The sequence below is a fragment of the Canis lupus genome, chromosome 35 (genome assembly GCF_011100685.1).
Source record: "Canis lupus familiaris isolate Mischka breed German Shepherd chromosome 35, alternate assembly UU_Cfam_GSD_1.0, whole genome shotgun sequence".
In the NCBI taxonomy this organism is placed as follows: domain Eukaryota; kingdom Metazoa; phylum Chordata; class Mammalia; order Carnivora; family Canidae; genus Canis; species Canis lupus.
The window spans coordinates 19,415,849-19,443,479 of NC_049256.1; the positions used below are offsets into that span (position 1 = coordinate 19,415,849).

At 38.7% G+C, this 27,631-nt stretch overlaps 1 long non-coding RNA gene across 8 annotated transcripts in view; it reads right to left on the minus strand.

Moving 5' to 3' along the window:
• Positions 1 to 412: 412 nt before the first annotated feature.
• LOC102156827 overlaps positions 413 to 27,631 on the minus strand; it is a 309,915-nt gene continuing 282,696 nt past the window's right edge. For all 8 annotated transcript variants that reach the window (XR_005384377.1, XR_005384370.1, XR_005384372.1 and 5 more), the window contains 3 exons: positions 27,544 to 27,605; positions 6,661 to 6,882; positions 413 to 1,270 (listed from right to left, as the gene is read on the minus strand). This is a non-coding gene — a long non-coding RNA (uncharacterized LOC102156827). The remainder of the gene's footprint in view (positions 1,271 to 6,660; positions 6,883 to 27,543; positions 27,606 to 27,631) is intronic.

The window sequence follows — 27,631 nt, forward strand, 5'->3', positions numbered from 1 at the left end:
ACTACTTGAGAAAGATGCTGGATCAGTCATTTATTATTTTCTGAAATCTATTCCACTTATTCTTATTTCCATAAATTAAGTGACTAATTTTTTTTTCCTTTCACTCTCTGACATAACTCTCCAAAGATGTACACACAGTATTGTATCGTTCCCAAGCCGAAGTAAGAGGAATGTGAAGGTAAAGGATAGAAATCACCAGAATGGTGAATGGAAAGGATTCTGTGACTTATTAGGATAAAAAATCAGAGAAAAAAACCTATAGCACAAAAATACCCAAATAGATAATATTTTAAAAGATTTTATTTACCTATTCATGAGAGACACACACACACACAGAGGCAGAGACACAGGCGGAGGGAGAAGCAGATTCCATGCAGGGAGCCTGATGTGGGACTCGATCCCAGGTCTCCAGGATCATGCCCTGGGCTGTAGGTGGTGCTAAACCGCCGAGCCACCCGGGTTGCCCCAAATAGATCATGACCTGAGATATGAAGCTGTTAAGCTCTCAAATCCCGAAAGAGACATACATTCAAGAATGGAGGGGAAATTATTTAAGTGTATGTGACTTATGTGTTTTGGCAGCCAGATGAATAGTAAGAAGACTATTCTAAAGACTCTCTACCCGCATTCAGCCGAAGTGGACTCTGATTTATGGCTGTGATCCAGTTTGGAAATGACTGGGCTGGTGCCAGAAGCAGGCTGTAGTGAGGGCTGCCACTTACTTACGGGGAGACCAGGTCACAGTCACTTGATCATATGGATCCATACTTCTTCGTGCTCCTTCAATACATTTTTCTTGAAATGCTTATTACAAGCACTGGGTGTTACACTATATGTTGGCAAATCGAACTCCAATAAAAAAAACATATTAAATGAATGAATGAATGAATGAATAAAAAAGAAATGCATATTACTATGCGTAAACCAAAAATAGTAAGTTCTGGATTGTAAGAATTCCTTAAAAATTGGCCAGTGACCTCAAATACCTGCTCGCCTACGTAACAGATATTTGTTGTGTGTCTTTAGCTTCTGGTTGCAACACGCACCTGGTGTTATGGGAGCAGAGGGAATCACATTCTTGCACTACATTCCTTGCTGTCAGAGGAAATACCACAGGGCTCCTTCAACCCGAGCACCTCAGTGATGACGCAAATACGCCCCTGAAGATAAAGTTCTGGGTAAGCTGTGAAGGCCTATCCAGCCGGCCCAAGTGGAAAGAGTAGTATCTTCAGATGCATTCTCAGGCTGCTGTGTCTGGTGGGTACCACACCTGCAACAGGAGAATTATGAACTTTTCAAGAGTTTACAAAAATGTTTGCACCCTGAAAAAGACAAAAGCAAAAAAAGAAAATAGTCTAGTCAAAAATTATAGTCATTTGTTGTAAAGCAACAAAAGTTGTTAGAATTTTTCAAATGCAACTCAGTAGATCTGGTAATATGTAAATAATGTTTGAAGTGGGCTGTTTATTCTGTTTATTTTAACATATTTGAAAAATGTGGGCTGGGGCCCCCAAAAGTAAGAGTATCAGGACTTAGAGGGACCTTGAATAGTCTCTGCAGAGATGAGCCTGGATTCAAAGCTGGCCTCAACTGCATACCAGTTGGGGACTTGGACAAACTACTGTCTTAAATGTCCTAAGCTTTAGCTTAGTATTATGGAACATGGGGATGACATCAAACAAAGCATTATGAATAAATAATACTTTATTACATCGAAACTGCCTAACATAATGCCTGGCACACTTCGGTTTCTTAATATTTGTTGTTTTTCTTTTCTTCCATATATAGTAGGCACTGCTGTTGATGTATTTCTAAACATGTATTTGTGGGTAAGAATGTTTGGAATCAGTTGACAAATAACAACTTCAGCACACAATTGTTCTGGTCATGTGAAAATCAACTTCCCTCGGTGCATATCTGATTGCTGTCATCCTCCCGAACAGGCCCTGAGGAGATTGTTAGGAAAATAATAATATATCTAGAGATGTCTTGACTTCCCAAGGTGGTGCTATTGTGATACTAAGAAAAGGGCTTGCCCGGCTGGGCTGGATGATGTATACTCAAGAGACACTTTATGGTCTCCTCAGAGAATTTCCCACTCAGCTTCTCCCATTCTCTCCTTGTCTTTCTTTTGCCTGAACCTCTGGAAAAAAAAATAACAGATTTTGCTTTTGAAAACGGCATCCATCTTAATTAGTGATATGCTGGATCATATGATTTCTTTTTAAAATTATGAAGCCTTGAGTCGTTTTCTGAGAGTTCATTTTTTATTTTATATTTGGTAGTTACAGTCCTGAAATAAATTTCATCTCCAGAGAGATATGAAAATTTGCGTGAGGAACAGATGAGTGAAATTTTCACAACTCAGCCTGCATTTCTCTTCCTTCCCATAGTTCATCATTTTTGTTTCGAACATCGCTTTCTTGCCTGTATGCCCCAAATGCATTCTTTTCTTAGTCTTTCTTAAAAGTTTGATGTGTTTTCTTGGACATATCTTCATTAACTAGCCATTTGGTTAGAAGATCACATTGATTTTATTGATGTCTGTATGGTACGTAACTAATAAAAATGTTATTAAAGCTAATTAATTCCCTTCCAAATCAACCATCTTGTCTCTGTCCACTAAAAGTATGATTTTACTGCATTATGAGCTCTGCATGACCCCTAACACCTTTGATCTCAATGAACCAGTCCAAGAACAGGACTAGGGAATCCTCTGACTCCATGTCACTCCGAAGTATTACATTAAGCTATCTATGGAGGCAAGAGATTTTTGGCTTTTACAGAGCAAACTCTAGTCACACACAAATATTGTTATCCATAGAAATATTGTACCAAGTGCGTACATTTTCAGTTGAGGTCCATGAAGAATCCAAACTATGAGCCCATGTCAGGAGACTTCCCTTTTGCCCAAGTGTACCCTTCATGGGTTAAGAGAATATCTAGATCTGGGTTATAAGAGACTCATTTTGTAGAGAAGGAAATTCAAGTTTAGGAAAGTTGAGTGGGTTTCCCAAGGTAGCCACTGGTTTGATGCAGAAGTAGAAATAGAACGTAAGTCTTCTAGGCTTTTGATCTACGTTTCTTTCCTCTGCATCAAAATGTGCTATAAGCCTCATGGACTTTTTAATGTCCCTGGTGATTTCTGGGAAAGGAGAGAAAGTTGTTATCCAAGAACCAATGAGTTAACAGTCCTGTTTCCTTGGCTCTGACCAACCTTTCAGAGGTCTAAGTTGGCTGTCTTCTGCCTTCCTGAACCTCTGCTTTTTAGTCTTTTTCACACTAAAAGCAGCACAGGAGTCAGATACTGTGTGGCACTGCTATGCTCCTGATTGGAAAGCATATTTTTTCATATACTCAGAATAGGTCCATAGCAATACTTTATAGATACATTTATTATAGTTTATAAATTGACTCCCAGTTTGTTATTTATCTGAATTAAAAAAAAACATTATTTCATTTTACAGTAATATGGAATCACAGAATGGAAACCCAGAAACAGTGAAGCATATAGATAGCTACATTTGCTCAGCACTTGACAGTTAAGAAAGTCCTTTTCATATACAGTCTCTTATCTGATGGTAGCAACAACCATAGAAGCAGAAATCATTGTTACCATTTTGCACATCAGAAACTAACACTCAGTGAAGTTACAAAACTTGGCCAAGGTTACTCAAAGAGGCAATTAGCAAACACTTGTAATCTTGTACACCGTTGGTAAAAATCTAAATATTCATTTTCATGTGTACATGTTTATTTATAAATTGTACATACATGATACTCTGTTAATAAGTTGACTATGTTAGAAAACCTACTCTCAAAATGGGAATTTTAAGGATGAGAAGAAGATAAAATAACCAAGAATTGTTTAAGTTATATATTTTTATCAATGAAATAAAAGTTTGTGCTAACACAAAAAATAGTATTAATGACATTTTGAGTGAGAAAAATATAGTTCCATATGGTTTATTATTTTTCAAAATTCTGGTTTCTCATAATTTAGCAATTTGAATTTCTGTTTTTTGGCTAATTTATTTGGGTACTTGATGTTATAGACAGATTAAGATTAAAATGGAAAGTCACTCATCATTAATATGTAAATAAAATAGAAGTATGTTGTTGATCATACTGACTAAATTGTGGAAATCATTTTCAAGTCCAACTACCAATTATGCAAAGTTTTCTATTAAAATTCTGTTGAAAATTTTCCGTCTTGTCTGATTTGAGCTAATTATTCTTTCAAACTAAGCAGAAGATATTAAGATACTGCTATTTCGTGTTATTAGCAAATGGACTTGGACTTCCAGTTTCATCTCTGGCATGTCACTTAGAAGTCATCACTGTCATCTGTTCAACAAGATAAAATTGAACGAACTAAAAATCAATGACCTTTTTTGTATCTATGAGAGAACTGATGTCATGAAGCAAACTGTGACTGAAGTCTCATAGCTGAGATCCCTTGTCTGGAGCAGAGGTCACTGGAGCCACTAGTAGAAATACTTAAGTGGGGGGCTAAATGTGGACTGCCTGGAGGGTGAGAAACTTCTGGCAGCTGAATTCTTGGGGGACTCCTTACTTTTACACGTGAGAACTCCAACTGCTCAAGATGGAGAGCCAAGAAAGAGCCTTTCATGAAATACACTCAGTGTGTTCTCTGTAACAAAGGCCTACTCTCTAAGGGGGAATAAAACTTTCGTAGGGCCTTATCCCATCTGGGGGAAGGACACTTCTCCAGTTTATCCTCCTTTAGCCTTCCCAAATCATGTAAGAGGGTAACAAAAACTAAAAAATATTTGTGAAGGTCAAAGCCCAGGAACTCGGGACCACTGCATGGCTAAGGTTTAATCATAAGATGATAGAAAACTTCCACTTTCTCACCTTACCCCTATACCCACAGGACTCAAGTATAGCCACAGTTGATCACAGCTGAAAGAGCAGTGAAGCATAGACTCTATATGAGGGGGGCGGTCTTAGGGAAGCCCAAGGGGGTTCAAAAAATAGACACTATAGAAATTTAAGGTTGTTACTGCCTACATCTACAACAAATATTCAACAGCACAACTGTAGCCATTACCATAAATCTTCACACTAATTACTTCAGTTCCTTCTACTCAATGTCTGATTTAAAATAAAACAAAACAAAACAAAAAGATCCAAGGCACACTAAAAGACAATGAGAAATTAAAAAAAAAATACAGATTTCAAGAGGCAAAATAATCAGAATCAGACTCAGTTATGACATAGTGTTTGGAATTGTCAAAGAATTTAAAAATAGCATGTGTTAAAAGCTCTGATGAAAAAGGTGGACAACTTGCAAGAAAAGATGGATAATGTAAACATAAAAGCAGAAAGCTTTATGTTTTTCCTCCATGTTTATTTTTATTTATTTATTTTAATTTTTAAAAACTTTTATTTATTTATGATAGGCACACAGTGAGAGAGAGAGGCAGAGACACAGGCAGAGGGAGAAGCAGGCTCCATGCACCGGGAGCCTGACGTGGGATTCGATCCCGGATATCCAGGATCGCGCCCTGGGCCAAAGGCAGGCGCCAAACTGCTGCGCCACCCAGGGATCCCTTCCTCTATGTTTAATATGAGCTACAAATTTGTTCAAATCCATATAAACTTGAATCTGTTTTCATTTAGAAGACATAAAGGATGCAATAATTAGGGATCATGTTTTGATACCATTTTCCATTGTGACCCTTGGTTGAACTATGGCCTCCAATAGTTGAATATTTTTATAGAGAGAAGAATAATACTTTTCACTCATATTGACCCATCATCTGATCTGATATATAGAATCAAAGGTAGTAAGAGTAAGCTAGTATTTAAAAGGATGGAAACTGGCCTGACTAAAGGTTAATTCACCTTTCATTTAATATAAAAATAGAGTTGTCTAAGTTAATATTTATTTCCAAGTTATTTTAATTGACACAAGTGAGAATTGAAGAATCTTGGGTTTGACTTTTTCTCTAGTTGATTATGACCGAATTATAGTGCTCATCAGATGTATATCATTTGCTACCCTTCATGTCCCAGTCCTCTTTGGATACAGCAGGGCATGAGACTGGCTCTGGATGTTGGGTTGTGAGTAGAATTGGCATGGGTCACTTTTAGGTCAAAGCACAGAAGAAGAGGTGTGAATTCTTCATCTGTACTCTTTTGATATGGTAGAGGCTGCATTAGCTGTGTCCTTAAGTTTCCAAGAGTAGAAGAACCTCATTCCACTTCTCTCCACACACACAACTACATTGGGATACAGCATGAGAAAGAAAAGCATTGGTTATGTCACCAATATTTCAGAGCTTGTTTGTTACACCGGTATAATTTAGCCAATCCTCCATGATACAGTGATCCCGAGGCACTTGTGGGCTTTTTGTTTTTGTGCCTTCTCAGCATTAAAAAGAAAACAAGAATTGGAAATCTATCTCTTTACAAGTTGTCATGCAGAATTAGTCCTGGGGTCATTTATAAATCTTATATATGCAGATGAGAAAATACAGCATAACATTATATATGTGAATATTAAATTTTCTGTAGACAGTACCATTCAGAAAAAGATCAGATATCTTTTAGGTAGGAATAGGGATGGCCTGTGACTGTCTTGATATTGGGCTAGCTCTTACTAATCAGAAAAATAAGCTCCAATAAGCTCACCTGATTTGCCGTATGGTGTTATTCCAGATAAAGTTCTTCAGTGTGAAGCTGAGTTCTTTAACCCCATTTTTCCAATGTACATCGATACCCCCTTGCTGCTCTGTGATCTCCACAATCACACACGTATCACCAGTCACTTCAATACACAGATTATGAAGTTACAAGTCTTGACTGTTTTATTCTCCAGTTATGTTAATGGGTGCTTGTTGCAGGGAAAGACAACTATGTGGAGAAGACATGAAAAAATGAGAGTAAAGTAGACACAGGCAGGATCAGCCTGCCTTTTTATTTAACTCTGAAACTCTGAGTACAACATAAAACTGTCATGAACAAGTGAACACTCAAAGCAGCAAATTTCTCGAGTGACATTTGAGATGACTCACAAGGTAGTTCTTTCAGTAAGTTAAAAGATAAAAATTTAACCACTAAAGCAATGCTTCATGTTGTCACTAATTGTGAAACATAAACTTAAAAATATGCTGAAGGTAGAAAAAGAAAGCAAATTGGTTTTCATTTTTGTCTACTCACGCCATTCACCTATTAAATAAATTAGAGTGATTCAGTGGTCTACATACTGGTTTAGAAATATAAGTAACTCAACTGTTCAGAATAAGAAAATTTCACTAATTAAAATTTTTCCTATTTGGGGCACCTGGATGGCTCAGTTGATTAAGCATCTGACTCTTGATTTCATCTCAGGTCATGATCTCAGGGTCATGAGACAAGTCCAAGCCCCACCTTAGGCTCCATGCCCAATGGGGAGTCTGCTTGAGGATTCATGTTTACCTCTGCCCCTTCTCTTGCTTGCATGTGTGCATTCTCTCTCTCTCAAATAAATAAGCATTTTTTAAAAAGATTTTATTTATTTATTCATGAGAGACACAGAGAGAGAGGCAGAGACATATAGGTAGAGGGAGAAGCAGGCTCTCTGCCGGAAGCCTGATGTGGAACTTGATCCCAGGACCATAGGATCATGACCTGAGCCAAAGGTAGACACTCAGGTGTCTGCCACTGGGCCACCCAGGTGCCCCTCAAATAAATAAATCTTTTTTTTTAAATAAGTTCTTCTATTTTAAGTAGAGGACATCTACAACACAGCATGTCAAAATTTATATAATTAGTACCATCGAAATAACTATTGCACATTTTATACCTGATTCATCCAACACCAAGAGGTCTTTCAAAACATTAAGTATGTGTTACTACAACTTGGAACTTTATGTCATTTACTTCTCAATAATTTAATCTTTTAATTTTGTATTGAGTTTTAAGTTACAGATTAAGATAAATAAGTACTTCAGGGTCAATCGATCAGTGAAGCACAAAGAAATTGAAAGAGAAGGTTGTAACTTATAGTTCTACTGCCCTCACTGTAAACATTGAATGTTTAATAAGAGCATCAGACATGACCCCAAAGGAAACAATTTAAGTTGATATTTAATGTTTGATTTATCCTTAGATATAGTTTCAATTGCCTGCTATGAGTCAGAAAGAGTACTAGATGTAAAAAGACTGATATTGATAGCAGAGAGTTCACACTGGTGGGAAGACAGGCAAGAAAACACATACAGTGAGTGTTCTGCAAAAAAGGTCCATTTAGCAGGCTACAAAATCCACAGGAAGAGCACCTGCCCTGGGTTTGGATGGGGATTAGGAGAAGGTGAGTAAGATGTGACAAGACAAAGATAACTAGGATGCTGGACAGAGACGAGAGGCTGGGTAACAATATGGAAGAGAGGGGAGTGGACGTGGTTGGAGAACTTCAAGGCAGAGGGCCTATATGCTGGCTATGTGACCTCCAACTAGTGCCGCTGAATGGGACTCTCAGTGTGGATCCAAAGGTGCCTGTTCCCCTCTCATCAATGCAGGGCCACTAGCCACATTAATCCTTTGAAATTTGGCAAGTATGACTGAGAAATGGAATTTTAAATTTTATTCCATTTTAACTCATTAAAAAAATATTTTTGAGTATCCACCTGTGGCTAGTGGCTCTCCTACCAGACAGCACACCTATAGATTCTGAGTGCTGAAACTGGGGGGCAGAGTTGTTGAAGAGTTTTACACATCATGTTAAGTAATTTGGATTTTAGTCCAAAGGTAAAGGGGACTCAGTGATGAAGAATTTTAAGCAGGGAGTGGAGTGATGAGATTCCTTGAGAAAAGTCACTCCAGCAGCTGCGCTGTTTACAGGTGAAGAGGCTTAAGGTTCAGGAGAAAGAGCAGATAAGCTCGCAGAGTAAAACAGATAAAAATGATGAAGACAGTGTGAGGAGGAGGAGACAAACATGACCGGACGTGAGATTAAGCAACAATATGAAGAGCCAATTCCTGGTGTTGGGATTGAGCAGATAGAAGTAGGTGTTGGTCACCTGCATGAACAATAGGCATTAAGATTGTGAGGGGCTGCTGTGTTCCAGTGACATTGAGTTTGAGTTGCTTATGGGACGGTGACGCAGAAAAAATGCACAATAAGGTAGGTCCACTAGCCAACAAAGAGAGAAACAAAAATAGCACCTAAACATATTTTGTTATTATATTCATTGGCAGAAATTTGGTGACAATCTGTTGACATCTTGCAACCTCAAAGAATTCCAATTTAATTAAATGCATTTAATACTAAATGCTTGTAAATGGAATATAAAGAGGATCTTAAAAGTGCTTGCAAATTTTACTTTAAACATTATTGTATATGGTTTGAAAAGCATATTATTTAAACTCCCAGACTAGTTATACTCTGGATTGAGATTAGTAATTTCTCAAATGCCAAGTTACGGTGCCTTTCCAAAAATGCACTCTAGTGAACAATGTCCTGTATTATATAGGTTTTTTTATGTAGATTTAATTTTAGCATAACATGAATGTCCTTTTATTTGCCAATGTAATCAGTATGTACTCTCTTACAATCTCCCCTTCTTCCATACAAAAGAGCTTTATGGCTTCAGAATTCCTTCCAGAAATTTATAAATCCACTCCAAGTATCTACAGATAATAATTATGGCTCATATCAAAATATACAAAAAACAATAGGAAATATAATTTCAAATGTACACAGTGACTATGGCAGTGTCTGAAATTCCTATCTGAGATCTGAACAAAAACCCTGTAAGTTGAGATATGACCCACTCAACACATCTCAATCTTAGTCACAAATAATGAAATGATCATTGGTTTCAAAGGCCTCTTTGGGCTTTTGACATTATTTCTCCAATGACTTACATACGTCTTTGCAATTTCCATACCGTGTGTCTAGGTCTTGTATGGGGGTCCTTTAAATATAGGTCGCCCACCTCCAAATGATAACCTTGTTGTGTCCTAGAAGTGTGGGGAGGCAGTGTGGCACACAATATATCTTCACCATAGAAACAATGCTGGAAATGTTTGAGAGCTTCCCTGGGGTGAGGCACAAATGCTGACTTGCCATGTGGTCAGAGCTCCCAGCACTGCAAAACCAGAAGGCAGGTGGTTTGGGATCCTGAGACCTGGCATGCAGGAGGGATGAACCTCTTTCTCCCTTTCCCCCCCATATCCCCTCCTAGAACTGGCTCTTGGAGCTACCCCTTCTCCCAACTGGGCCACATCATGGTGAGAGGAAAGACTGTATACAAATTAAAAAAAAACAAAACAAAACAAAAAAAACTTCAAGAACAAAGGCTACCCAGTGAATTGTTTTATGTAGATAATTATAATATTGGCCACTGTCTTCCAGAACAATTGCCTGCTGCGGTCACACAGCTGTAATGAAGAGATCATGCTGTGAAGTGAAAAGTCTCCTTATCCTGTGGGATTAGATTTAGATTTGCCTTCTTCAGAAAGGTTTCCCATCACAGGGAGAAGAGAAAGAGCAAGATGCAGCAGAAGGAATTGTCTTGTTCTCCGTTTTGCTAGCCTGAAGAAAAGGTGCCTTTGCAGGAAACTCGGTTTGCAAACAATGAACATCTTTTGTGTTCCTTGTTGGCAAAGCAATTGATACTAGTTAGAGATTGGCTGGGTGCCACCATGCGAGCAGTTTGTCTTTTCTCTTCTGAAGGGTATAGTAGGAAGAACTGTAGTCCAGGCTTTTTTTATTCTTCTCTTATTATAGCCAACTTATTATACACTGTGACCAACTGTACTGCCATGCATAGGTCACATTTTAGAACATTATATGTATATGTATATCTATATCTATATCTATCTATATCTATATCTATATATCTATATAGTATAATATAGATATAGATATAGATATATATAAAACAAAAATAAACCATTTGAGACATTTTTTAAAATAATAAGCTGGGAGAAGACAATTTCTTATAACCCATACCCCCTCCTTGCCCCTGCCCTGAATGTAATTCACATTTACCTCTTCCATCTTAAAAAAGAAACCAAACCCAAACATTATACTAGAGGCAGAAAGGTAATGGGGGTTTCTATGAACTATATAGTGCTGATGTGGATATTACAAAGATGGACTTTGTTGAGAGAACTCTCCTTTTTCCTGGGGAGCACACAAGAAATCCACAGCAGTCATTAAGTTTCTGTTAGGTTTGCTTCAATAAGAGTGAAAACTACTTACTGTTGAGTTGTATTTAAATTGTATGTGTTTTCTTAAGAAAGAGATGAACATCTACTACTAAAAGCACATTTCTTAGCTCCTCCCTGTCTTCTGTCTAAGGAAATGTGAATACTATATAGTGTATATACTATAAAGTGTACAACGTATATGACCATTGAAGATATTGTACAAATGATTTAATATTACAAGGTATCTAATAATAGACTTTGGTGTAATTAACAGAAGCAACAGAAGTTGAGGACCTTACAGATGACCACAGACAGCCTGAGGATGCAGAAGTGTGGCTCCCCTCCTCTCACAAAGGGGCCACCATGATGTCAGGGAGGTGCTGGGTAAATACACTCCCCAGACATTACTGTTTCTCATCTATGAGCGGTGATCTGGACTAACTCTGAGGAAAGTCCATTGTGAGTATCCCCTTGGACGTCCTTGGGTTTGGGATTGGAAGATGAACCCCATGCCTAGAAAGGAGGGAGAGGAGGTAAGCCATTTCCCCCAGATCTGAGAGGGATGTTGTTTGCTTGATTTCACATAGGGAAGGAAACATAAATCATCCTCCTTTGTAACAGTAAAATGAGTCCTGCAAAATAAACATACAAGCTTATGTTCCAAAAGGCAATAGCCAGCAACAGATGCAAAAAAAAGCCCAGCAAGAGGCCAACCAGAAAAGGTTTTGATCATTGTTGTACTGATTAATCGCTATCAATGCCAAGGGTGAAAGAAGAGCCCTTCATTTTAGCAAATATCCTTCCTGATGGCAGCAGAACAATCTTTTAAAGGAGTATTACTTAAGTGTATTTTATTAAAATGTTCTAGAATATTTTGAAAATATAGAATTAATCAAAATAGTTTTTAACAATGGGATCATCGGATCACTGTTACTCCTTAAAGAACTCAAGAGTTGAGGGGCAGCCCCAGTGGCTCAGTGGTTTAGCGCCTGCCTTCAGCCCAGGGTCTGATCCTGAAGACCTGGGATCAAGTCCCACGTTGGGCTCCCTGCATGGAGCCTGCTTCTCCCTCTGCCTCTCTCTCTCTCTCTCTTTCTCTCCTGAATAAATAAATAAAATATTTATATATATAAAAGAAAGAACTCAAGAATTGAGAACATAAAGTGATCCTACTACAGTCTACTGAAGATTTTAATTTAACTATCCAGGAATACACATTTGTGAAACGTTCTCAACAAAAGTAAGAAATAAACTTGAGGCAAAAAGATGTATTTTACTTCTCTTAGTCAAATTTTATCTCCGAATAGAAAGACAGAAAGATAAAGGATTTAATAAAAATTTTAAAAATGTAAATAACAAAATCGTTAGCAACTTAATTAGGACTGCTCATGAGTAACTGAGAGCTAAGATTATATATTGACTTATTCTTCCATTTATATGTGTGTATGACAATTCATTTAACCTCTATTTTATTTTTTTAAAGATTTTACTTATTTATTCATGAGAGACACAGAGAGAAAGTGAGAGAGAGAGGCAGACACAGGCAGAGGGAGAAGCAGTCTCCATGCAGGGAGCCCATTGTGGGACCCGATCCCAGGTGTCCAGGATCATGCCCTGGGCTGAAGGCGGCGCTAAACCACTGCGCCACCCAGGGATCCCCTAATCTCTATTTTAAAAGCTGATTTGTTTTGCTGTAAAAGAACGCATGCTCATTCATGAAAAGAAATAAAGGAGAATAAGAAAAAAATATGATTCATAGTTTTGGCACGTGAAGACATTGCAAATAGTGTGGCCTGCTTTGTTTTCTTTATGTGCATATATTTGTGCATATTTATGATATAGTCATCTGTATGCACGCACGATTTTGTTTTCTTCCTTTTGTTTCTTTCATACCCTTTTTGTTTAAACATTAAAATATATTTGATAAGACTTTAATTTTTTTCTGATGATAAATATGTTCATTATTTTGTTTAAAAACTATGGGAATTTCTATAAGGAAGATTTAATAGTTGTCATTAATTCTATGACAATGGAGTTAACCACATCTGGTGTAGATCACTTTCACCCATAGTCCACGTACATCCAGCCATCCATTCAGATACATTTTCGGGGAAAGCCGTTATGTTCCAGGCTCTGTTGTTTGTACTACAAATACAGCAACGGATGAAACAAAAATCCTTGTCCTCACAGAGCTTTACATTCTAGGCAAGTGAAACAGAAAATAAATTAATTAAGTGTGCCGTTTGTCTGATGGTGAGAGGAAAAGAAGACACAGGGTAAGTAGGATGGCTTGCAATTTAAAATAGGCTGGTCAGGAGAGAATTCACTGAGATGAGAACATTTGAAAAAGACAGAAAAAAAGGAGAAAGTAGGGGAATAGGGAGATGACTATTTGGCAGAAGAGCAAGTGCAAAGGTCCTGAGGTAAAAGGTTAGCCAGTGAATTCTAGGAATAGCAAGAGGACAGAGCATAAAAAACTGAGAGTGTATAAGTTGAAATCTTTATAAAGGGCAAGGGCAGTAAGATCCTCTTTCTTTTTCTCTAAATGAGATGGGAAGCCACTGGAGAATGTTGAGCAAAGAATTGCCCTGACCTAGCTTATGTTTTAAACAGTGCATTCTGGGGGCAACTGGGTGGCTCAGTTAGTTAAGTGCCTGACTCTTGATTTTGGCTCAGGTCATGATCTCAGGAGCCTCATGTTGGGCTCTGCCCTGGGGGCGGAGCCTGCTTAAGACCCTTTCTCTCTCTCTGCCCACAACTCCCACATACATTCTCTTTCTTCATTCTAAAAATAATTAATAATAAAAAATAATGAACAGTCCATTCTGGAATCTCCACATACAGAGGACTTGAAGGAGTCTATTGTGATCATCTGTGTAAGAGATGATGGTGGGCTGGACTAGAGAATTAGTGGTAAAGGTGATATAAAGTATATGCCTGCCTTTGGAAAGTCCAGACAACAGGATGGACTAATGGAGGGAGTGAGAGAAAGTGGAAAGTTAAAGGTGAATCCACCTTTGGTCTCGGCATCTAGTAGAATGTTTTCGCATTTTCTGAGATGATAAGGACTCAGGGCAGGACAGGTATGTGTGGTGGGGGCATCTAATTCAGTTTTAGCCATGCTAAGTTAAAACTGATGTGTGAATCTACAGTTGAGGGGAGTGGTCCAATAGGAGATAAAGCTCTGATGATTGTCAGAATATTTTCAGTATTTAAGGACATGTAATAGGATGAAATGACAGGTGGGTTGGGGGGCAGTTTCTTTTGGGAAAAGAGGAAAAAGAGAAATGCATAGGAGTGATTAACAACAGAAGACCAGGGATAGTGGTCAGGTAGGATTTTATCCAATCACAAGGCTAGCCTAAAAGAAAGAAACATCCTGTAGTTTTGGATTTTTAATATTTTGATGGACTTTTCAGAAAGTCACTCGAAGTTATCTAGATGACATAGTGGTTTCCAAATATGGTGTAGAGACCTCTGGCGAGTGCCTCAAATAATACACACTGAGGATCAGAAAGAAAGCATCAGACATCATCCTTACAAGAAGTTAAAGTCTAAGATATCTTGTAATAATAATAACATTAGATTGGGGATCCCTGGGTGGTTCAGCGGTTTAGCGCCGCCTTCAACCCAGGGTGTGATTCTGGGGACCTGGGATCGAGTCCCACATCAGGCTCCCTTCACGGAGCCTGCTTCTCCCTCTGCCTCTGTCCTCTGCCTCTCACTCTCTCTCTGTATCTCTCGTGAATAAATAAATAAAATCTTAAAAAATAATAATAATAACTTTAGATTGTGTGCTTTATGTGAATTGACAGTGATACGTGCATATATATGCACATCTGAAACCATTTTTGAGGCAAGAGGTTTAAAATGCTTGGAAAACACTTTTACTGTAGTGATAGGATCAGTGCCAAGCTGAAAGGATATTTTCGCTGTTTATTTGTGTTATGGAGCATCTGGATGCACAATGCCATCCTCATATTTGGATCCGTGGGTTAAGAGGCCAGCAAGTGACCACCCACGTGGCCCCAGCGGGGGAAGGTCCCTCATGTCAGCACTAATGTTCATATCTAGTACTTTCCCCACCTCCCGGCCCAGGCTCTGGAGACCCTGGCCTGGGCTTGGACTCCATGCCCGGGTCACACACTCACTGGGGGCACCCTACAGAGCCTCGGTGGGCCCCAGCCCCTAGGCAAGAGGAATATCAGCTGCACGGTGAAATCAGAAAGCCTGAGAATATTGGCCTGCCTCCCTTTGTTGTGTTTCTTTGCAATTATTTCATCTGAGAAAGACTCTCTACGCTTCCACATTTGTCCTCTGAGGAGGGGGCCTGGCCCAGCAAAGTCCGGAGGCTGCTTACAAACCCTGCACGCGACTCTGTGATCATTTCTTGCCATTTATTTTTGTTGAAGTTATGTACCTTTGATTAAACCTGGCAGAGCATTTTAGAAGCCACTGATACACATCAAAGAAGTTAGCTCTCCTAGATCAAAATAGACTGAAGGCCTGGCCTAAACCAGCACTGTTTGAACAGTGAGAGCAGTCCGCAGCGGGAGGCAATTGCTTTTGGACAAGAATCAGGAAAGAACCAAATGGATTTCCTCTATTTTTTTCCTTCATTAGTAACATGGCAAATGCCTTCCTCCTATCAGATGAGAAGTCCGTATTGGATTTTCATTCAAAAACCTGTTTGGGAGGTAGAATTTGAGGTGGAAAATGTAAGCAACCTTCTAACTTATTTGAGTTTGTCCTAGGGGTAAACCTAATGTATGTCAGACAAGTAGAATAAATACTTTTATTATTCCCTTTATTTTTTATGTAACTGTAGCCCAGAGCCCAAAGATGTTTGACGGATGTGGGTTTACACTGTCTTCTTTTGGTGATCTAGGCACAATGAAAGGGAACCTATAGACACATCATAAATAGGATCGAGTGGCAAAAATTATACACATAGATATGCTTTTGAGAACTTTTTTCAAAAGGTATTTTGCGAGAATGAAGCAGCTTCGTTTCTATATAATCCATCTTTCAAGGATGAGCACCAGGGTCATTACAGGCATTCAATAAGTATGTGTTTAGACTCCTTTAAATTGCCTAGTTCTAAATCATGTCTAATCTGAATAAATGTATTACATAGACCATACATCATCTATTTAAAAATAAATTGAGTCAAACTGGTAGAAGGATAAGTCCAATGATCAGAATGAAACAACCAATAATCAATAATTCTGTTTTTACTTTTGCAACGGCTAACAACCAGTAATTCTGTTTTGATTTTTTTGGAAACAATGAGATTTCTAGATGCTGAGAGATAATAACCTCATTTGTTCTTCACCATCGCTCTGTGATGTCGCCATGGTTATTGATCCCTGTCTACAGATGAAGCCACTGAGGCCCTGAGAGTAGATTAACCAGCCCGTGATCAATCAACTGTGTGAATCAGGGATCAGCAAAGTGCTTCTGTAAAGGGCCAGATAGTGAATATTTTAGGCTTTGTGGGCCATATGGTTGCTGTTGCAACAATTCAAGTCTGCTGCTGTTGCAGGAAAGCAGCCATAGACCATGCATAAATGAATGAGTATGGCTATATTCCAGGAAATTTTATTTACGGACACTGAAATTTGAATTTCATATAATTTTTGCCTTGAAATACTGTTCTTTTTATTTTCCCCCAGCCATTAAAAAAATGCAAAACCCATTCTTAGTTTGAAGTTCAGGCTCAATGGGGTGGTGAGCTGGATTTGGTGCACAGGTGATAGTTAACCAATCCCCGATAGAGCGGTAGGGTCAGGACTCAAATCTAGATCTTCTCTGACAACTCATGTTTTTTCCACCTCTCTATGTGGCTTTGTTTCATAATTGAGGAGGGACCCTACTCAGAGACTTGAAATCTGGAGAGTTTTACTGCTGTTCCTACTTGAAATTAAGTATAAGACTCAAACATTAAGCTTTAGCATCCAAAGAGAGAGAGAGAGTAATCACAGGCAGCAGAGCAATTAGCAAAGAGAGAGCCAATAGCAAGCCCAACGAACACTTCATTGTCAGCTAGAGGGTTTGGCTAAAAGTAAATTTAATACTCATTAAAAAATGAACATTGCTTTAATGCCACTTCAGAGGCTGGTAAATTGTAGCTAGCTCTAAGCAATTCAGGAAGCAGTCCCAGTTCAAGGCTGACATCTATTTACAAGCAAATCCTTCACAAGGCAGAAAGATTGGGAGAAGCCCCATCTTGGAAAGGTTAGGTGTCCCCTGAAACATTCCAGACTTGGAATTCTGCTTCCCACAAAGTGAAGTAGGCATGGTCATGAACAGAACAGAGAGTAGCCGTTGATTCTACAGAAAGGCTGGCAGGTGAACCTCACATAGTATGGCCCCACCGAGAAAAAGTTTTGAGAATTGCACCTGCCTATAAAAATAGTGATTAAAAACACACTCCTATCCAGGTACATTTCATCATTTTTATATTTGTTTTCCTCCTCCCATGCCATGATTTACAACCACCCCTCTGAAGCATGAAGCTGAAATCTGTCTCCTTAAACATCTCTTCCCTGAGTGATTTTGTTGGGATAGAGATATTCATAAAAAGTTGAGCAATTGCTCGTGTGCTGTGGAGTAAAACCGTCAGTGTGATTTAAAAATACATATTATAGAAAATAAGAAAATGCACTTTCAAAACCTTGTCATTTCATCTTCTATGGTGAAAGAAGGCAGTGACGTGGAGAGTCCAAAATAATAAAAAGGCTTGGTTAATTGCGAGGCACTTACAATGCTCAAACCGTACCTGTGCCACAAGAACTAGCAAGTATTTGGGTCTCTCAGATCTAACATAATAGGTGCTGGTTGCCCAACTGATAAATGATCTCAGAAAAATTGTACTTGAGCAGGTAAATTAGTGAGGACATGAAAGAAACGGGATGAGGGACTAGCCACATATATGTGGGGGGATACTTTTCATTTTTCGGATTTTAGATGCAGGAGGTCAATCAGCTTTTATCATCCTCGTTTTCCTTATGCTTTGGCTGGTTTTATGACATCATAGAATTAGCCTAAAAACATGAAATGCTGGGCTTGTCTTTACATTCCTAGTAGTTTTATACTTGCCTATAATCCATAGTTGAAGAACATTCTCAGCCCTAGGGTTTGTATATGTACACATAGCGGTCTGTGGGACATTCTTTCATCAGAATGGCATTAATATATCTTGTCTCATAATGAATATTCCATTCTGCACTACCCTTTGAAGGGGAAATACATATTAATGCACTAGGTGAGTGGATGAGGGAGGAAAGGAAAAAGAAACACATGATCTGCAGAGGAGAGATGATTTTACTCTTGTAATCTAGATAGATGATGATGATAGATAGATGATAGATAGATGATAGATAGATAGATAGATAGATAGATAGATAGATAATGATAGAATCTCAATACATCCCTTAAACATAGAAATATGTATTTGAAGCTTGATAAATAAGTCTTCCCAATCTTTTTTTTTTCATGAAGCACACAAAAAAATGATAATATTATTTAAATTCGCCATGGTAAACCAGAAAGAGTTTGAGAATATCTATTTGGGGATTGGTTACCAATATTCTTTTAATTTACTTATATTGTAAAATTGTGGTAAGAGAAATAAAATGGAAAGTATTAGAAAAGATATCCTTTTTAAGTCAAACTTCCAATACAATTATGTCAAAATATTTAAAGAGAAATTTGAGTTTGCTTCTGCAAATATGTCTCTTTTTTTACCAGGTTGTAATCTTGAAAGGGCTATGCCTACTTCCTAGCCAATGCTTTGCAATGATGGTTCCTTCAAATTCTTGGTATTTGTGACCTATTAAATACATGTAAATGAGTACATAATGTATTTATTTAAAATATTTTATTTATTTATTTTTAGAGGGAGAGGGATTGCGTTCAGAGGAAGGGACAGAGGGAGAAGGAAAGTCTTAAGCAGACTCCCCACTAAGCACGGATCCCGACGACTCTGTGGATTTCACTACTTGAGATCACAACCCTGAGATCATAACCTGAGATCATGACCCTGATATGAAGACATGAGTCAAAACCAAGAGTCTGACGCTTTAACCAACTGGGCCACCCAGGCACCCCTAAAACATCTTTAAAACCTTTCAGTTATAGCAGTTGACTTTTCAAAAGGCTCTAAGGATCCTTTTTTTTTTTTTAATTTTTAAAGAAGGGCAGACTGCCACATGCAGTGCCTCATTTGGATGTGTCTGGAGTCTTGGAAGCTTGACTAGCCTACGTTCTCCTATAAATGGACCTTGAGAGCTTGCTTGAAGATTCTAGCAGAGGAACACACCTACTTTTATACCCTCGACCCAAGAATGATCCCCTTCTGTCTAGGAAAGTCCTCCACTTGGACCAAGTATGCAGCCTCAGGAGGATGCACACAGAGCAATGAGAGAGGAAGGGACACCTGTCTAGCCAGCCAGATCAGCCTAATCAACCCTGGCAATCAACAGGGTGACAGATGTCACAGCCAGATCACCCTCACATCCTATGGATCTTTTTGAAGGACCAGTTTTTCTTAAATTATCAATTATATTGAAATTTCTTGAGATAATGTCTTCCGATTTCAAATCCAAGTGAACTTTTTCTGTATCAATTATTTTAGTAAAAATGAAGCACTAATTTGCAAACCATGCCACATCTGTTAAGGTAGTCACTCTATGGTAGCTTATATGTCAACAAAAGGTATATTCAGCAAATGGACATGAGTATACAATATACATTTTTAACGAGAATTCAGGGCCTTTTTAAGTATGCACCAACCAGTAGCTCCTCCCCTTTCAGCCGATTCCGCATGTCCCACCAACAGGACACATTTTGGAATGAATGCCATATATTTTGTACACTTGATACATTAACTCTAGAAGACCATGGTCCCCTGGTCAGTAATGAGCAACCACGGACTATGTGGCTGGTAGAGATGCATATGTCTGGGAGCTTAAACATCTTCTTGGTTATGCTCAGCTATCTTAGTAGGCAAGGGTACCGTGTTGCTCATGGTCTTCTTTTACTGTGGGCTCTTTGAGTGGCCTTTAAACAGCCTACCAGAAGGCCCAAGGAAACAAGTGGCATATGCTTACCCAGCCCTGGCCAAGGCTACACTTAGGTCCCTCTCAACTTTCCAACCTCCCAAGCAAAAGAACCAATCACCAGTCTGGAATACCCCTTTCTATCCTCCGGTATAATGAGATTCTGAGGGTCTGCAAGTTAACTGAAAGTCTCTATAAAAAAAGATGTGCTACCAACCAAGCAATCAACATTAATGATAAAGCAAAGGCTTTCTGGGCAGCCCTGGAACTAAGAGTCCTTTCCATGCAGGAGAGAGCCGACTCCTTATCAGCAATTACATTGCAAATTATTTATGTTGACCATACTCTCAACCAAGGAAGGTATGGTTGTTTATTCCTGGGTTTTTTCACCTGCTTATCCTACCATGGGGCAATTGTGGAAACAAAATAACAGCTTGATCAACATCACATACACAAGCTAAAGCCCCAGATTAGGCTTGTTTGTTCATTTTTACACATTGCTAATGATTGGAAAATGCTTTTCTTGTATATAAAGGGATTTTTGTTCTGATTTACTAACATTATAGAAACTGTAAGCTTATCATTATATTATGAAGATCTCAAAAATATCTCTTAAATGCAGATCTCCCTTGACTTATGATGGGGTTACATCCTGACAACCCACTGTAAGTTGAAAATACATAAATTGATGCACTTATCAACCTAAGCTACCAAACATCATAGCTTAGCCTGGTTTACCTTAACATTCTCAGAATACTCACATTAGCTTATAATTGGGCAAAATCAGCTAACACAAAGCCTAAGTGATGATAAAGTGTCGAATATTTTATGCAATTTATGGACTCTTGTGCTGAAAGTAAAAAACAGAATGGTGGGCTGGGGACAGAATGGCTGTAAGTATGTCCATTGTTGAACCTCCTGATATCCTGGCTGACTGGGGGCTGTGGCTGCCACTGCCCTGCATCAGGGGAGAGGATCATACTGTATATCTCTAGCCCCAGAAAAGATCAACATTCAAAATTCAAAGTACAGTTCCTACTGAACATATAATTTTCATATCACAAAAAGTCAAAAAATCGTTAAGTTGAAGCATCGTAAGTCAAGAACCGTCTATGAATTACATCTGTCTAAACGTCACTTTACCCAGAGACTGTTCGCAGAAGTTTCACTTTGGCCTTAGTCAATGTATTATATTTAGAATTAGACATTTAAAAAGTGTATGTTTTGCATCAGGTAAAGATTAGATCATTTATAATTCCAATTGCAGGAATTTGTTTTTTAGTGTTTTTTTAAATAATCATTAATATATGTAAACTACTTGTTAAAAACAGTCTCCATTCTTCAGAAGCTTAAAAAAGTCTTTTTAAAAAATATTTTATTTATTTATTTTAAGAGAGAGAGAGAGCATGAGCAGGGGGAGGGACAGAGGGAGAGGGAGAAGCAGACTCTCTGCTGAACAAGGAGCCCAACACAGGGCTCGAATCCAGGACCCTGGGATCACGACCTGAGCCGAAGTCAGATACATAACTGACTAGAACCACTCAGGGGCCCTAAAATACTCTGCTGGTAGAAAAGTTAGGACCAGTTTGACAGTATGAGATTTTAGGTAAGATCTATGAGACCAGGACAATTTGGGGACATCTAATCCAGCCTGACAAAGCTGAAATCTTTAGAGAGCTACTTGTCATGTCTGAGTGGTCATCACAGGGACCAAAATGAGCTGAAAGAGCCCAAACTATAAGGCTACCCTCTAGTTATTTGGTTACTTAGATACATCCATAAGTAACATAAGCAGTAGTATTTAATAAAAGAGAAAGCAAATTAAAAATGAGTTGGATTGATAAATGTGATTAACCCAATTTCAATTTCAAGGCTTTAATATTTTAATAGGCTTAAGTCTTTTGTTCTCAGTCACATGCATAATTACTTTTTCTCATTCCTTTGAATTAACAGCAGAAAAATCTCAATAATCTCTGTAGAAAAATACACAGTCGGAAAAACTGATCTGAGTGAGTATAATTGTTATCAAAGTTCTGCGGTTATGTTATATATGGCCGACTGTAAAAAGAAGCATTTATAATCACGCTGGCTATGGTGAGAAGGAAATACATTGTTTCCTTCAAGTATGATTATGCTGGAGCAAAACAAAGTTTATCTAGTTCGTCTTTAACTCCAGTGGTTTGTGTCAAAATTGAAACAGGAAAAAAAGAAGAAAGTTTTCAGCATATAAATCCCATGATGCAGGCTGACTCCCACACAACAATCTCCCCCTCCCCACTTCTTCTTAAGTACAGGGTATGCTCCAGTCCTAGAAAAGAGGCAAAATTCAATTAGTAATTAGTCTTTGCAAGCATATTTAGACAGTTTGCTACTGTTGTCAAATTTAGACATTCTCAATAAGAGCATGAAGAGTAGCTTCAAAATACATCTTTTACCACAGAAAAATTAGGCACATAAATAAATAATAAACTCACTCCTAATCTTCTCTAGAGGACAACTTCTTAAAGAGAACAATGAAGAAAAACTATTTATCCAGGATTATTTTGTACTTGTGTGTTACATATGTGTGTGCGTGTGTGTGTGTATAAATCAGCCTTTCACCCTACACCTCAGGGCAAGAATTGCCTAATTTGGGGATGCGTTGGTGGCTCAGTGGTTGAGCATCTGCCTTTGGCTCAGGTCATGATCCTGGGATCGAGTCCCACATCAGGCTCCTTGCATGGAGACTGCTTCTCCCTCTTCCTATGTCTCTGCCTTTCTGTGTCTCTCATGAATAAAAAAAATAAAATCTTAAAAAAAAAAAAAGAATTGCCTAATTTGATGTTAGAAGCACTCACTTTCCAAGGAGATCCCCATGTGCTGCCTCTCCGCCCTAAGGCATGGTTAAAATGTGGATTTGCCAAGCATCCATGTTTGTTTCGCAGTTAAGGGATTATCACTCTGGCCATGTTTCCCCCTCATTCTGCCAGAGAGCTTACCCGAGACCTGAGAAGCAAGGGAGGAGCCAGCATTTGTCCACAATAATTTGGGAGATTCTGTGACCTCACTCAGAAACCTTAAAACATTCATGGCTGGGCACCTGGGTGCCTCAGTGGTTGAGCATCTGCCTTTGGCTCAGCTTGTGATCCCAGGGTCCTGGGATGGAGTCCCACATCGGGCTCCCTGCAGGGAGCCTGCTTCTCCCTCTGCCTTTGTCTCTGCCTCTCTCTGTGTTTCTTATCAATAAATAAATAAATAAAATCTTAAAAACAAACAAAAAACCCAAACACTCATGGCTTCTGGGGGGCCAGGGAGTGAAGGGTAGGGAGGGGTTGAGATTACTCAGAGCTTCTTTCCCAGGAAGCACAGGTATCTAAACATTAGCAAGGGCCATTCGGTCTTAATAATGCCTTTGCCACTTTTTGTCAAGGTGAATACAGTTCTAGAACACTTAATTATATGCAATAATTCATTCCTATTCTTTTCTTCCCTTTTTTCTTTTAGCCTAAAACCTTCCTCTAGAGAAACAGGACACACTAAACACTGATGAATGTGATCCAAACACTTTGGATCCCCTGGAGAATTTTTCAAAATACCGGTGCCTGGGGCCAACCTCCAGAGGTTTTGCTTTGATGGGTCTGGGGTGAGCCTGGGTATGAGGATTTTTTAAAAACTCCCTCAAGTGATACACAGCCAAGATTGAGAATCACTGCTCTTTGGAGGAAAACAAAAACAAAAACAAAAACAAAAACCAAGGCTAGGAGTGAGAAGAGTTACATATGAGTAAATCAACACGATCCAATGTTCTATCACCAAAAGAGAAAGACACCCATTGCTACAAGGGTAAATGACAGCCCAGTCACCTTAATTCAGAATTTCAGCTTTGTTCACTGTTTCACAGTCTCTGTGTTATTAATTTTCTGTTTCATAAACCTGACAAACATAATTGTTAATTACATAGCATACACTCCACCCTCACAGTGCTGGTTTCTCTCAGAACCCTCAACTGATATAAAGCTATAGTGCAAGCCCCACTATATTAAATTTCAATTTAATTATCTTTATTATAGCATCACCTCCTAGGAGGAAATGATTAACCCTGAGACAGACTTAAAATAGAAGAGAAAGGTATTGCAGTGAGCCTCACCCTAAAGCCCTGTGCTACTATACAGGCTGCATTTGCAGGCACAAAAGCAACAATAAAATGGTTGAAAAAAATGAGCTTCTTTTCCACTTTCTCTGATCCCTGCATTGTGATCCCTCAAAAGTCCCCACTGGCACACATGAGTGAATGACATAAAAAAAAAAAATGGGACTTTAACCCACAACACACACAAACACACAGGCACACTTTAGTTAACAGCAAAGAATGATTCCTGAATAATCAGCACAGGAGAGAGTACATGGACAGTACATGTTCATTATTTAATATTAATCTTTCCTAGTTAAACTTTACTTAGTACTATGTAATCTTAAAAAAAGCTGAGGGAAAAAAAAAAGCTGAGGGTGTTTTACTTTTAAACATTACTTGACGTGACTTTTAGTAAGAATCTCTTTAACCTTGGTTTGCAAATTAAAAGAGCTAGAAGCTTGCAAGGTTAGTCAAAATAATTGTTTCCTTAAATTAACACTAAAGGGGCTTGAATCCCATGCCACTATGATATTAGGTGACTTCGAAGAAACAGATGAGGAAATGGGACCACGGGGCATTGAGACTCCATGTTATTGAAGCAAAACCGTGAAAGGAATTTTATTATCATTAATTAAAGCATTTATGTAGCAAGTATTTACAGAAAGTATTTTGAAATCAAATCCTATCAGGAGTGGACTAGCACCATTCCACGGATATTTCTCCTCGTTCTTGTCTTTGTTCTTTTAAACGTGGTAAGGAGGGATGCCTGGGTGGCTCAGTGGTTGAGCATCTGCCTTTGGCTCAGGTCTTGATCCCAGGGTCCTGGAATCGAGTCCCACATCAGGCTCCCGGCATGGAGCCTACTTCTCCCTCTGCCTATGTCTCTGCCTCTGTGTGTGTGTGTGTGTGTGTGTGTGTGTCATGAATCAATAAATAAAATCTTAAAAAAAAAAAAAAAACATGGTAAGGAAATTCAGGCACAGAGAAATCAATTGATCCAAATCGCAAACAATGGTGCCCAACATAGGCACAGACAATGCCATGGAAACTTGAACTCTTTGATGAATGGAGAATATTTTATGTAGCTAAGGGTCCAGCTTGTGCCTAGGTTGAACTCGCTACAGGATGCCGACACATTTGGTTTGGTGGGGATGTGGGAGGGGCAAGGTAAGATCTAAGAAGGCTCTTTGGTAAGAAGGCATCTTGAGGGAGAACACGCTGAGACATTTAAGCAAAGAGCCAGTCTAGGGGGAGAGTGTTTTGAGTACACTGTGTGCCTGTGACTCATATAACCACCACCTTCAACCCAAGGGAGGAGTTGCAATAAAAAGTCATACTTGAAATAGAGATGTTACAAAAATTTCCATAACAGATTGGAGTGATGGATGCTTTATCTATTTGGGATTCTTCTAACAGAACAGAGATGACCAGAAAAGATAGCTTTCCAGAATTTGCAGCCACAGTACAATGAGGGAAGTAGGAAGGGGCTTCGTGTCATCACTGAGTCCTGCTTTCCATGAGTTTTAACGTATTTGATGGAATAAGATGGTGGGAAATGGGGAGGGACTGTAACCGGAGTGCCAGGCTAATAGGGAAGAGATGAGACATGTCAGCTGTTTATTTTTACCATCTGTTTATATGAACAGAATAAAGATAAATGATTAGAGTCTGAACAAAATTCTTGCATCATAAATTAGCAGCCTCTGTAGCCTGAATATACAATCTTTATACTCTTATACTCTCTGTTCCTTGTTAGAATTTAGTACAACATGTTGCCAATGGAAGTTTAATAATATTTGCTCACTGAGACCTGTATGCACGATCAAAGTCCCGTGAGTCCCCGTTTGGGTATTTCCCATCTGTATTCTCAGATTCTGCATGGTTTTACAAAATTCACTGGTCAGGGCTCAGTCAGGAAAACAGAAACAACTTTAAGAATTTCAAATGGAGCTAACAGGACAGGAAATTGGTCACTAAATATTGGAGAGGTTAAAGGAGTAAGGCAGGAGGGTTTGATTAGTAACTACAAGACAGCACTTCCACTCCACCGGCAGGAGGAAAAGAAAAAGTACTATCCAGGAGCCCATGGTCACTGCTGTGGCACCTGCTGGATAATCTCCCGCTGCTGGGGAAGCCACTGCCACTGCCACTTCTCTCCAAGACCAGGAGATTAAGCTCATTCTTTGGCTGCTGCCACCAGAAGAGCCGCCTGAAGCAAAAAAAAGGAGAGAAAATGTCCTCTCTCTTATTCCCACCTTCCAATCTCCTGCTAAGGCCTCCTGCTAGAAGAACAGAAGGAAGCCGCGTGGTAAGGGAGTCTGTTAAATAAAGTTTGCAGACTTCCACCCTGCTTGTAAAAGAACACAGATGCCTGGGAACGGACCTGAGAGTCAACAGACAAGCAGCCAGCAAACTGGCCATCCAACGCAGCTCAGAGCAAGGAGGGAGCTGACAATCCTGTGGATGTCCCTCCAAAGAGATTAAATTCCATTGCCCAAGGGGATCTTTTGGTAGAGATTATGCAGCGATTGCCTCACAGTGTAATAGGAAAACCATCCAGTTCTTTTTTTTTTTTGCTTTGTGATCTATAGACTTTGCTTTAAAACACTTGCTTCTATTGTCTCAGATTTTGGTTGGAAAACATTTATGAAAACAATCAACAATACGTATAATATATTACAATCTGTAATGCACTCAATATAATTTATTAGACCGTTAACTGGCACGAGGATTACCTGCAAACACTCATATAAGAAAGACAACGCCAACAAAGAAATCGAATGCCTGACATGGGGCCAAATGCGGCATCTGAGGATGAGATTTGATGGAAATAGCTTATGAAAATTCACTCCCATTAGAGAACGGCTTTTTTTTTTTTTATGTCAGCTCAATAACTTCCAGGAAATAAATGAAGACATTTTAAAAATCAAAGTGATATAATCGTGTAAGTGGAGCTTTATAAAAATTGATAATGGCACAGCATACCAGCTCCAAAGTATGACAACATTAACCACATCAGGAGAAAGTAATGAATTGTAATAAGTCTGGAAACAAGCTAAGAAGTAATTAATATCTCTGAATCAGTTTCGTGAATCTATTATCTTAATTTTGTGGTATTTTGAATAGAATGAAAAATATTGAGTAACAAAAGCAAGATGTTAACTAAATGCTGGTGATTTCTGAGACTTGTGTTGACACACATACCGCATCTTTCCTTTTCATTGAAGACTGGAACGTTACATTTCATCTCCGGCAAAAGTCATCATCTATATAAGGAAAGAAAAATTTTAAA